At 46.9% G+C, this 11,202-nt stretch overlaps 1 pseudogene across 1 annotated transcript in view; it reads left to right on the top strand.

Annotated features, from left to right (window-relative positions):
- The first annotated feature begins 240 nt into the window (after positions 1-240).
- The window catches only part of LOC148042281 (serine/threonine-protein kinase MRCK gamma-like), a 68,774-nt pseudogene continuing 57,812 nt past the window's right edge, over positions 241-11,202 (top strand). Inside the window, exons 1-7 of the transcript XR_015695223.1 lie at positions 241-1,637; positions 2,056-2,161; positions 2,853-2,986; positions 4,658-4,788; positions 5,784-5,865; positions 9,110-9,326; positions 10,889-10,951. The product of XR_015695223.1 is annotated as a serine/threonine-protein kinase MRCK gamma-like (transcript). The remainder of the gene's footprint in view (positions 1,638-2,055; positions 2,162-2,852; positions 2,987-4,657; positions 4,789-5,783; positions 5,866-9,109; positions 9,327-10,888; positions 10,952-11,202) is intronic.

Below are 11,202 nucleotides of genomic sequence, written 5' to 3'. Positions count from 1 at the left end.
AGTCATCCATTGAACTTGAATAAAAGTAGTCCTCAATTTACTATATATATTATATAGTTATATATTATATAACACTTTAAATTAAGCTAATACCTTGAATAAACATAACTTTGAGTTTCAAATAACACTGATTTCGTTGTTGTCTTGGGTGAAATCTGTGAAAAAAATTCAGGTGCTCAGGAATGAAAATCCTCAAACACTCTACTTTTCCGCACACACTGAAAAAAAATTAGAGGGAACATTGCCCCCCACCCCAGAGGATCCATGGATGGGATCCCTGCCCCCCGAGTCCTTTTGGATGGCTCTTCTGGGCCCTTCTCCCCCTTTGAGAATTTGCTGGGAAACGGTGGACCCTCCTATGGGGAAGGACTTCTCACCAAGGATGACGGTTCCCCCGACTCTGCACGGCTTCCCAGGGAGGAGGAAGAGCTGCAGAGTTCCTCTAGTCTAGAGGCACCCCTGGACTTCCTCTGCCCCCCTTCACGTACGTCCCATATGCCCGGAGGGAGCCAATCCTGAGCCTCACCCCCTAACCTATCCTGCCCAGTTGGCCCAGAGGAGATGGTTCTTTGCCTCTCTGCCAAGGTGGCGCAGTGGTTAAATGCAGCACTGCAGGCTACTGCTAGATCAGCAGGTCAGCAGTTCAAATCTCACCGGCTCAGGGTTGACTCAGCCTTCCATCCTTCCGAGGTGGGTAAAATGAGGACCCAGATTGTTGGGGGCAATATGCTGACTCTCTGTAAACCGCTTAGAGAGGCCTGAAAGGCCTATGAAGCGGTATATAAGTCTACTGCTATTGCTATTGCTTCCAGCTGGGATTGCAGTCGGAACCAGTTCTGGTCCCTCTGACTTCTGCATCCCTCGGGGGTCCCCCCCAGCCCCCCTTTTCTCCTGCCCTTGATCTCGTTTGCACTTGGAGAGAGGCGCCTTTTGAAAGCTCTTTCCTCAGGAACCCTGGCAGGAGGGAGACCCCCGGCTGCTGAGGGGCGCCCTGCCTCCTTCGTGGGGAGAGCAAGCCTGCCTTTAAACTGGGGGGGGGGTGGGAAAGGAGGAGGGGGCACCAACTAAACCAGCCCACTGCTTGCTCCTGCCTGGTGCAGATGCTTACTGATTGAGGAGGGGTCTTTGCTCCAGCCGGACGCTCTTTCTCCATCCTTCTCGGAAAGCTCTCCCCTCCCCCCAGAAGCCCCTCCCTTTTTCCTTGTGCTGTTAACTTGGGGTGCTGTCGGGGGAGGGGTCTGCCAAGGGATGCTTTGTGCTCTGATGGCAACTGGGCAGTATTTGTATTTTTTAAAACCAATATAGTTATCCAAAACTACGGCTGTTGTGTTTCTCCCTGGCCCCTTTTCTTCATTCTCTGTCCAGCTGGCATCGCTTAATAAACGATTTCGCCAAAACAATCAGCAAAGGATTGATAAAACGTGGCTTGGGGCTAGATGTGGGGCCGGAGGACAGTGGGAAGAGATTCCCCCTTGAACCTGGGAAAAAAATATGGGCAAAACTCAGAAACCAGGTTAGCGCAAAGTATTTCAATTTCTATGTTTTCTGCTCCCCGTAACTTCTTCTTACGCTTTTGTGTTTTTCTCATGCAGGCAGGAGCCCCCGTTGGCGAGAGTGGCCATTCGGCATCCCTTAAGGTGAAGACTTAAGGGCTTCATCGTGAAAGTTTTTGAAATTTAAAAGTTTGTTGTCCTTTTTCTGCAAAGAAAAGACATATATATTGGAGGCTTTCAAGAAGAGACTGCACTGCCATCTGCCAGAAATGGTGTAGGGTCTCCGCTTGGGCGGGGGGGGATGGGGTTGGACTAGATGACCTACCAGGTCCTTTCCAAGTCTATTAATCTGTAAAGAACAGAAGTTGCCTTCGGAGGTGGTGGGAGCTTCATCCCTGGAGGCTTTCAAGAAGAGACTGGACTGCCCTCTGTCAGAAAGAGTGTAGGGTCTCCTGCTTGGGCTGGGGTTTGGGCTAGATGACCTCCAAGGTCCCTTCCAACTCTGCTAATCTGTTAACCTGAAAGCATCCTGCAAACTTTCTCCCTGTTGTTTTTTTCCTAGCCCAAAACGCACAGCTTCAAAACCCACAGCTTCTCGGCCCCCACCAAGTGCATGCGTTGTACATCGCTGATGCTCGGCCTGGTCCGCCAAGGCCTGGCGTGTGAGGGTGAGTGGCATCTTATGGGACACCGTACATGGGGAGGAGGGGGACAAGGGAAGGGGGGGCAGGTTGGGAATGACTCCCGAGGCCCCCCAAAACACAGACCCTTATCATGGCAATCTCTCTACATTCCTGTTTGGCACGTTTTCATTGTGGTGCATGAGGACTAGAAACTTAACTTGATTGCAGGAGAACAGACCATAGCTTAATTAAAAGCCAGGGAAATGATTGCTCCAGCTGGTTCTTCGCCTACAGCTTAGCTATGATGTACATCAAAAGGCTTTGGGCAATCTCAACTAAAATGATAGGGAATTCTGGGAGTTGAAGTCCACACCTCTTAAAGGGCCATTTCAACCAACACAGTGGCTGGCTGGGGAATTCTGGGAGTTGAAGTCCACACCTCTTAAAGGGCCATTTCAAGCAACACAGTGACTAACTAGGGAATTCTGGGAGTTGAAGTCCACACCTCTTAAAGGGCCATTTCAAGCAACACAGTGGCTGGCTGGGGAATTCTGGGAGTTGAAGTCCACACCTCTAAAAGTTGGTGAGGTTGAGAAAGAGAGGTTGGAAAAGTGGTTACAAGCCTCCCCCTGATTTTTGGCCACTCTAGGACAACACAGCTCTCTTCCTGCAAGGGCTAAGTAATTTAAACAGACCAAGAAAACGTTTTTTCTCGCTTTTCCCCCTTCTTCTTCAGCCTGCAACTTTGTCTGCCACGTGTCCTGTGCGGCCGGAGCCTCCATCTGCCCCATGCCCCCGGATCAGCTGCAGAAAACCCTGGGGGTGAATCCGGTAAATGGAACTGGCACCGCCTTTGAGGGGTATTTGTCGGTAAGTGTTGTGACCCAACAGCGGCCGGCTGAGCTGTTGGTGGAACCTGACAGCGATGACCACGATGGGACTGCCCTGGAGGCTGAGGAAGACTCTGGTGGGTGTTCGGAGTCAGAGCAGGGACTAGAGATGCCTGTTGGCCACCAGGTGGCGTCTGAGTCAGGGAGCAGTGAGGAAGAACAGAGGGAGGCTGACCCTGACGTACGTATGCTGCGAGGAGGAGGGAGCAGCTTTGGAAAAAGGCTCACAGAAGGAAATAGGGACAGGTGGCTACTGATTGGCCCCTCCCGGAGAGCTTATAGGTGGGGCAACGAGAGAAGAATTTTGCAGAAAACAACAATTTACTGATCCAGCCATAGAGAAAGATTGGGAGAAGATTGTTTCATAGAGATAGCTTTCTGGGCTCCCAGCCAAGGGGTTCCTTATCTCCCTCCTTAGTTGTGGCAGACAGCCAAGTCTGCGTCCATATATATTGTAGAGGCTTGGGACAGAACAGTAAGAGACTCAAGTTTGTTGCGTAGGGCAGATCTTGGGAATGGCAGTTGTCGTCCAACTTCAGGATTGTAATTCAAAGTTTGCTTGACCGTGGAAAAAAAAAAAGCTAAGGGGTGGGCTGGGTTAGAGCCTGGATGGGACACCACTAAGAGATCCGAGGCTGGAAGCTGGATTATGAATTAGAAAAAAATGAGCAAGATGGGAATAAATCTTTTCCAGACTAAATATGAAGTGATAGCATAGGGCAGTGGTTCCCAAACTTGGCAACTTTAAGACTTGTGGACTTCAACTCCCAGAATTCTCCAGCCAGCAGAGCTTCTGGGAGTTGAAGTCCACAAGTCTTAAAGTTGCCAAGTTTGGGAACCACTGGCATAGGGCTGTGATGGCGAACCTATGGCATGCGTGCCAGGGCTGTCATGCAAATACCTCTCTGTGGGCACATGTGGTTTCCGGGGCACACACGCCAGCTGGTCTTCATGGGTGAAAGAGTGCCAGAAAACGGCCCGAAAAACGGCATGAAAATGCTCCCCCAAAACAGCATGAAAATGGACCAAATAAACAGCATGAAAACAGCCCAAATAAACAGCATGAAAATGGTCAAAAAACCAGCATGAAAAACAGCCAAAAACCAGGCCATTTTTCAGGCTGTTTTTTGGTTGTTTCCTGGCCAATTACACCCTGAGAACAGCCAAAAATGGCCCCAAAACAGGCATGCGCACACCAGCTAGCTGGTGTTTGGGGTTTCTGGTGCCCTGGCACACGCAAACATGCACATGGAAGCATGTTCCAGTTTGAGCACTTGGTGCTAAAAAAGATCGCCATCACTGGCCTAGGATGTAACAGGTGGAAGATGGTTAGAGAGAGATCCAATTGGAACTAACGAGAAATTTCCTGACGGTGAGAACAATTAATCAATTGCCTCCGGAAGATACGGGTGCTCCAACACCGGAGGCTTTTAAAGAAATTAGTGGACATCCATTAGTCCGAAATGGCAAAGGGTCTCCTGCCTTGGGTATGAGGTTAGACTAGATGACGTCCAAGGTCCCTTCCCGCCTTGTTATTCTACGTCCCATGCTCTGAGTGGATCTCCTGCCCTGCAGGAATGAAAATATTTCCTGGACTCGAAGCTGCTTCTCTGGCGAAAACGAGTTTGCCTGTTTCTCTTTTTATCCCAAGGTGCCCAAACCCTCCGGGGTGAGGAAGGGCTGGCAGAAGGCCTTCGTGGTGGTCAGTGACTTTAAGATTTTTCTCTTCGATGCCTCGGAAGGGAAGATCTCACCGGGTGTCATGCATGTCACAGATATGCGGTGAGTATATCCTGGCTGGGGGATTCTGGGAGTTGAAGTCCACCCCTCTTAAAGCATGCTGGCTGGGGGATTCTAGGAGTGGAAGTCCACTCTTCTTAAAGCATGCTAGTTGGGGAATTCGGGGAGTTGAAGTCCTCCCGTCTTAAAACCTGCTGGCTGGGAGATTCTGGGAGTTGAAGTCCATCTCTCTTAAAACATGCTGGCTGGGGGATTCTGGGAGTGGGAGTCCACCCCTCTTAAAGCATTCTGGGAGTTAAAGCACACGCATTTTCAAGTTGCCAAATTTGAGAAGCTCTGGGTTAGATCGTTGGCAGCCTTCTTAGATATCTTAGGCAAACCCAGCAATGATGCGTAGAGTGGCTTTAGAGGAATCTGAGGTTTGGATCAGATTGATGGGCCACATTAGGCTCCTGGGATGGAAGTTCCCAACCTCTATGATATTACACTTAGACATTTTCTCTACTCATTGATACTAAAAAGATGTTGGGACTCTAGAAAGAGTGCAGAGAAGAGCAACAAAGAGGATTAGGGGACTGGAGGCTAAAACATATGAAGATCGGTTGCAAGAACTGGGCATGTCTAGTTTAATGAAAAGTAGGACCAGGGGAGACATGATAGCAGTCTTCCAATATCTCGGGGGCTGCCACAAAGAAGAGGGAGTCAAACTATTCTCCAAAGCACCTGAAGGCAGGACAAGGAGCAATGGGTGGAAACTAATCAAGGAGAGAAGCAACTTAGAACTGAGGAGGAATTTTCTAACCGTGGGAAGAATTAATCAGTGAAATGACTTATCTTATGAAGTTGTGCGTGCTTCCTCACTGGAGGTTTTCAAGAAGAGACTGGACAGCCATTTGTCCAAAATGGCACAAGGTCTCCTGCTTGAGCAGGGGTTGGACTAGAAGACCTCCAGGGTCCCTTTCGAACTATTATACTGTTATTCTTAATCACTCCTCATGAGGAACTGGGTACAATTTTTTTCTTACTCATTTTGACAGGGATGAGCAGTTTTCCGTGGCTCCTGTCCTGGCTTCCGATGTCATCCACGCCAACAATAAAGATGTGCCTTGTATCTTCCGGGTAAGAACCAGAAGGGACAGGAAACATCCGGAATGGGAATGCCTTTGTCTGGTACCCAATGGGGACCTTCGAGTTGTGGTTAGTGCAAGATCTCAGAGCAATGAACGAGTCCTGTTGAGTGGCCTTTGAGGGTCTCCCAGCTCACTTGCAAAGAGAGCACAGATTCTAAACCAGTGTTTCTCAACCTTGGCCCACCTGAAGATGCGTGGACTTCAACTCCCATTCGCTGGCTGGGGAATTCTGGGAGTTGAAGTCCACGCATCTTCAGGTGGGCCAAGGTTGAGAAACACTGTTCTAAACTGTGGTTTCTCCATGTGGGGCAGCTGCTGAGTCCCAAGGGGGGCTTCCCAGGACTAAAGCTCAAAAAAGGGGGGGTCTGTGCCAGGTTTGTGGGAAAAGAGCCTCTGAAAAATCAGGATTTGAAAATGTCTGAAGGCAGTACGCTGAAAAAAATAAATAAAAGCCTATACGGTGGCGACAAGGATGTGTTCAAAGCCCCAACTGGGTTTTTTTGACATTCAATTTTTTATTAGTTTATCCAAAAATCGAATACCAAGAAAAATGAAAATAATCGGGAAGTAGGGGAGGGAAAGGGGAAGAGGAAAAAGTGTACGGGAAAATGGAAAAAGAAGAAGAAGAAAAAGCATTGACTTCGGACTCTTGTGAGCCCAGTAGAATACGTTTACCTCATCTTTTTTACTTTTGCAAGATGCTATATGTAGGTAGTCAGTGGAGCCTCAAATTTCTGTTGCTAAGCGAATCGTTTGAGTTTTGACTCACTTTACGATCTTTCTCGCCGCAGTTGTTGAGTGAATCCCTGCTGTTGTGAAGTTAGTAACACGGTTGTTAAGTGAATCTGACTTCCCCATTGACTTTGCTCGCCAGAAGGTCACAAAAGGGTACGGCAGCTGTCATAAATACGAGTCAGTGGCCGCCAGCATCCTAATTTCAATTGTGTATCCATGGAGAGGCTGCAATGGTCGTAAATGTCGTAAATGGTCATAAGTCACTTTTTTCAGTGCCGTTGTTACTTTGAACAATCGCTAAATGAACTATTGTAGCCATTTCTTTTCTCTTTTTAATTAACAAATATGTAAAATACACACACACACAACTTAGACGTACACCACATTTACACAATACAATACGAACAGGAGCTTCCTGTTCTTTCTAATAGCAATCATCAATTGATACCGCTCACCTTATATTATTTCCCCTTCTATTGTATTTCATTTGGATTTCACCATTCTTAACCCTCTTATTTTACTCATAACTTTATTATTTATGAGTTTTGTTATATTCTTCCATTGATTTTTGTTTCTTTCCTCCATCCACCTTTACCATTTATCCCATATCTGGTAGAATTCTGATTCTTCTTTTCCCTGGATTTCTTTAGTTAGTTTGTCCATTTCAGCACAATCCATAACCTTTCTTATTATTTCATCTTCGCTTGGAGTTAATTTGTTTTTCCATTGCTGGGCAAAGGCAATCCTTTCCGCTGTAATTATATGTAATATTAAATACTGGATTTCTTTTTTGTATTTCGCAGACATTATTCCTAATTAAAAAAAACTTCCAGTTTCCATTCTATTTTAACCCCTATTATTGCCTCCAGCCAATTTTTGATCCTTTCCCAAAATTTTTTAGCCTCCTCACAGGTCCACCATAAATGGTAATATATTCCGTGTATTGATTCGCATTTCCAACATTTTGGGGAAGTATTTGTTAAGATTTTAGCTAACCTTGTTGGTGCCAGGTGCCATCTGTAAAACATTTTGCACTGGTTTTCTGTGTACGCAACTGATAGTGTCATTTTAAAGTTTGTTCCCCAAAATTTTTCCCATTTGTCTAATTCAATATTATAGTCAAAGTTCTGTGCCCATTTTATCATTTGTTCTTTCACAATTTCCTCTTCCATTTTATACTTCAGGAGAAATTTATATATTCTCCCTATCATCTTTCTATCTGCGCTTTGAATAATTTTATTCAATTCGTGTGGTTGTGTTTCGACGTTATATAATTTAGTATCATTATTGTATTTAGTTTTGATTTGGAGGTAAGTTAGCCAGTCAACTTTTTTTTAAAGATTTTTATTAACAAGCATGTAAAATACACACACACAAACATTAGACGTACACCACATTTATACAATACAGTGCGAACAGGAACTTCCTGTTTTTTATCTTAGCAATCATCAATCGATATCGCTCACCTTATATTATTTCCCCTTCTATCGTATTTCATTTGGATTTCACCATTCTTAACCCTCTTATTTACTCATAACTATTATTTTTGAGTATTGTTAAATTCTATCATTGATTTTTGTTTCTTTCCTCCATCCACCTGTACCATTTATCCCATATCTGGTAGAATTCTGATTCTTTCTTTCCCTGTATTTCTTTCGTTAATTTATCCATTTCAGCACAGTCCATAATCTTTCTTATTATTTCATCTTCATTTGGGGTTAGTTTGTTTTTCTATTTCTGGGCGAAGGTGATCCTTGCCGCTGTAAGTATATGTAGTATTAAATATTGGATTTCTTTTTTGTATTTCATCAACATAATTTTTTCTTTTTTGTATTTCACCGCCAGTCAACTTTTTTTAAGCAGTCATTTTTAAGTTTGTTCCCCAAAATTTTTACTAGCCATTTCTATAGGAACAAACAAAAACCTATCATGGCCCGTCGGCTGCCAGAGGTAGCAGCAGAGCCAGGCAAGGAGGAGGGGGAGGCAGAGCCGGGGCCTTCCGTCCTCCCCCAGGTGGAGAGGCAGCTGCCTTCAGGGCCTGAGCTGAGGGAGGGGGAGGAACAGATGGGGCCCAGATGTGCTTATGTGCAAAGAGGAGAGGAGAGCAAAGGAAAGGAATAAGACGGCTCTCAGGGAAAAGCAGACGCAGACACTATCCAGTCCCTCCCTGGCTGGGAAATAAATAGGAGGAAATAAATAGGAAATGAACAACCGCTCGTTTTCAGTATACAGCAATTTGGATTTCTTGGATTAACTTGGTTTGTTGGGACTAATTATGTTGGGTTTTTTTGTTTATCCTTGTGAATAAAAAGACCTGTTATAAAAAGGGGTGTCAACTCTCAGTGCCGTCATGGGGACAGAATGGGGGGGGGGGATTCCACGCATGCTGTCGGCGGAGTCAGATCTCAAATTACTACAGCCGGTTTGGGAGGGGTGCGGCTTGGAGCATTGCCGGGCACCGGCTGGCATCCTGCTCACTTACCCCATTCCTTCCGCAGGTGACGTCCACTCAGCTCTCCTGCCCTCCCACCACCAGCTCCGTGCTCTTCCTGGCCGACAGCGAGGCGGAGATGCAGAGGTGGACCCAGGTGCTGAGCGAGCTGCAGCAGCTGCTGTGACAGAACCGGCACTGCGACCGCGCAGTCTACATGCTGAAGGAGGCCTACGACAACGGGCTGCCCTTCATCCCCCACGCCCTCTCGGCCGCAATCATAGGTGCTTCCTGAAATTACGGTTCTGGGAGATCGGAGTGGGTGGGTCTTGTTAGGGGTCTCTCCGTTCGGAGACAGAAAGTAGTGCAGCGGAATGTACACCGAGAGAAAAGGAACGTTGCTAGTAGTAGAAAACACACGAATAGAGTCTCAGACACTGTCAGTAAAAACAAGTAGCTTTATTACTACTAATAGCTTCACAAGCAGTGATAGTAGATATTCGTCCAAACACAATTCAAAGAACAAACAATTGCTTACAGTTGCAGTTCACGTTCCAGCCATCAAGCGAGTAAGTAGTATCAAGCAGAGAGAGGGAGTGAGCTTTCCTGACTCCCTCTTATTGCAAAGTTAATCACAGCTGATAAGTACATTCACTCATTTAAAGCAACATCGACCATTTGTTATTGTATACAAATCTATATTGCCTACCCAACACTAGGAGTATACTCCCAACAGGTCTGGTCTGCTCCCCCAGTTTCTGGAGCAGGGACAGTGGCCTTGATTTGCGGTGGAGTGCACGAAAGGGTCTCCAACCTTCCCAGTTTTATGGGTCAGCACTGTGGGTGGGTGGGGGCCAGTGATGAGATACAACCGGTACACCTCAGTACGGGCATACTGGGGCCTTCTGGGGGCACCAGGTACTGTTCCGGCCCAGCCACCCGCCCTCCCTGCCTGTATTTGAGCTGATCGAGGCTTTTGCGCATGCTCACGGAGCATACGGCATCTGCGCGATGCTCCGCCCAGCAGCTGAAGCATCGTGGGCTGTAAGTATGCATCCGTGTGCTACGCGCAGGCACATGGTGGACGCCGGGCCGTGTAGCAGCGTACTGGTTGCAACGGGATCCGGAACCCATCACGGGGGGTGGTGGTGCAAATGGTTGTGTGCAAGCAGTGGTTGTGTGCACTCTTGTGCACAGCTCCAGCGGGTGCACATGAATGCCACTTGCAGAAATGGAGCTTCCCTGTAAGGATCGCCTCTCCTTCTAGCTTAAGAAAGCGAAGACTCTTGAAACGGAGCATTTCAAAAGGAAGCTTTTTTTAAGCCGAAGTGAAAACAATAAGTTCAAAGCAACGTCTGAATCCCCTTAGGCAATGCAAGTGGAATTAAAGCAGTCGAGACCCCTCCCATTAGTCGGAATGCAGATTTTAGCCAATACACAAGTGTGAAGATGGTTCCTTTATCAACCGCCCTGAGAACCAAATTCCCATCTTCCTGGTTAGACATTAAAGTGGACCGTCCCACATGGCCATCATAAACATTCCCCCCAAAAGGTGATGGGATCTCAGGGTGCTTCGAAACCAGTTGTAAAATGTCAGTTGTCACTGGAACTGCTAATAAATCGACTCCAAGGCCCCCCTCCTCCCAATTGAATGGCAGTGTCACTTTTAGGGATCGGACATTCCCACTCAAACACGAGCGTGCACCACTCATGCAAACGGAACTTCCCGTGTTCGCCCACTGCTTGTGCAGTCCGGTTCTGAATGGACCATGCCTCAGTATCGCAGCCTAGGGGTTGGAGGACCCCGGTCTACACTAATTGTGACAGTGTGTCTTTTTTTTTACAGACCGGGAAAGGCTTACTCTGGGTACGGATTACGGACTTTTTCTCGTTAATCTCAGGACAAACGGTGAGCAGTTCACTCTCCCTCCCTCCCTCTCTCTCTCTCCCTCCCTCCCCCCTCTCTCTCCAGTTGTTAAGTGAATTTTGCCCCATTTTACGATCAGTGAATCGTTACAGTTGTTCAGTTAGTAAAATGGACGTTAAATTAATCCGACTCCCCTGCTAGTCAGATCGCAAATGGGGATCACATTAACCCCTCCCCCCACTGCAACGGTCATAAATATGAGTCAATTGCCAAGTGGCCGAATTTTGATCACG

The sequence above is a fragment of the Thamnophis sirtalis genome, unplaced genomic scaffold (genome assembly GCF_051295495.1).
Source record: "Thamnophis sirtalis isolate CommonGarterSnake01/CBP01778 unplaced genomic scaffold, rThaSir2_p1.2 scaffold_19, whole genome shotgun sequence".
Taxonomy (NCBI): Eukaryota; Metazoa; Chordata; class Lepidosauria; order Squamata; family Natricidae; genus Thamnophis; species Thamnophis sirtalis.
Note: the sequence above shows the minus strand (reverse complement) of the source record. Positions and strands in the feature narration are given on the sequence as shown.